A 2060-nucleotide genomic window follows, 5' to 3' on the forward strand; every position below is an offset into this window, starting at 1 on the left:
CCATGCTGGGACATCCTCTCTAGGGAAATCAGAAAGACCGTCTTCATCGGGGAGTGTCTTTAGGGCAGGCAGAACGCACTTGGACTTCCGGAGATGCTTTCCAAATTTAGTGAAACACTGCACATCAAGGGTTTTCAAAGGGATTTGTTTAATATGCTTAGAAGGACAATTGTGTCCCATAGGTTCACTACTGCATTTCTGAATGTACTGCTTTTAAAGGTACTTTGATAATAGCAGCATGGTTGGTGATTTGGGATTTAGCAGAGAAACTAGAAATAATTAAAGACAGTTTCCAGTTTGGGGCATTTGAGATAGAGAACTTTTTTGTTAAAGGAAGTTGCTATTTTGGTAGGTTTGTATCAAATATCTTCATATTTGCCACTGAGAAAATTATCAGCTGGATTAGGATCAGTGTTATTATATTAAACACTGCGACCATCTTTGAACCGTCTCTGGAATATTAATTTTATTTTTTTAAGTTATTGTAGCATATATTTTTAACTTGTTTAGCATTTTTATTGGCAAATATGAAATATTCATTTTTGAACACTTATTTCACAGTATGAAGAGTTGATTGTCTATAAGAGTGGGAAAACTATGAACAATTAGTCAACATATTTGTAATATATCTTCGTAATATATGATTTGTCATGTTGCTTTACACACGATATTGAAAACCATGCTATTTGGTACTTGTCCTATAAAGTTCAAGACCTCTTTGGGTGAGAAAACTTTACCTCTGAACTAGCGAGAAATATATTTAAATAAATATTTATTCTGAGAAGATGTACAGAATAAATATAACTTCGTAGATTTGTTGATGCAGGAACTAGATTTCCCTTTTGCCCTAGGAGAGATCTTGAGCCATTTCCTCTTTTTCTTTTTCTTTTTTTTTTAATTTTCTCAATTATCTCACTTCTGTAATGAGAAACTTGGACTAGACGATCCCTAGGAACCTGTCATCTCTGAACACCCTCACCTTATAGCCAAGATTAATCATAATTTCTTGGCCTTGATCTTGATGGACAACTACAGATTCTCAGTGATCTATACCATTTCATCCTCTGCGCACAGAGATACTGCCTATTAAATAACTTTGAAAATAGTCAGGTTATCTGGGAGAATACATTTATCCAATAAACTTTTTACAGGTTGAATTTTTCCTTTCTAAACCATTCCAGAATATATGTCAATGGTATATTTTGGAGATTGAATGTTTAATTATCCCTTTGCTATTTTCCAATTTTATTCAAAGAGAGGCTTTAATATTTTTCACATCTCTGCCAAGAAGGTAGAGAATTTATGGGGATGATTTGTACCATATCGGAAATATTCATCTTAAAACATCATCCTTCACGCAATCTCAAAGCACTTTATTGTTAACACAGTACATATAACACGTGTTTGACACTCAAAGAATATTTTCTGAACAAACGAGTAAGTATATTGAATCATATTTCTTGCATATATTATTTTACCCATTTTAAAATTCAGATACTCACTGCTTCTATGTTGGATGACTGATTAAATCGAGTGAGTATTTGCTAACATTTTTCAGTTTTCAAAAAATTACCTCACATGTTATCTAGTCACTGATATAGCCAGTTGGCATCCAGACAATAATAAAGAATAAATAATAATGGCAAACATTATCATCATCATTTACATATGAAATATTTAATATTAGTGTTTTAGAGTGGACATGCAGAACAATTCAGAAATGCCCCCAGAATATCAGTGTTCTCTCAGTGCTTTCAAATCATGGAACAGGCATCATCAGGATAATGATGTTGGATTGGCAAAACATGCCCCTTATCTCGGAGTATTCCATGTGGAGAGGAGGCCTTCAGTTTGAGCTACTGCATCCAATTGCTAACAGGCGTCTTTCGGTAACAGAACACCTTCCATCGGTCCTTATATCTTGCTTCTGGCCCATAAGGACTACATCCTGTATCCCAGATGCAACGGTGTAGCCTATGGGAAAACGGGGGTCAGGAACAAGCAGGGCATGTCCACGAGTCACAGTCCGGGAAACTCATATTAGCTGATCGGATGAAGGA

The 2060-nt window shown here is 35.2% G+C and overlaps 1 protein-coding gene across 1 annotated transcript in view; it reads left to right on the forward strand.

The window, feature by feature from the left end:
• CNTNAP2 (contactin associated protein like 2) overlaps positions 1-2060 on the forward strand; it is a 1200002-nt gene that overhangs the window by 7516 nt on the left and 1190426 nt on the right. The window lies entirely within an intron of this gene.

The sequence above is a fragment of the Pteropus vampyrus genome, unplaced genomic scaffold (assembly GCF_000151845.1).
Source record: "Pteropus vampyrus isolate Shadow unplaced genomic scaffold, Pvam_2.0 Scaffold112, whole genome shotgun sequence".
NCBI lineage: Eukaryota > Metazoa > Chordata > Mammalia > Chiroptera > Pteropodidae > Pteropus > Pteropus vampyrus.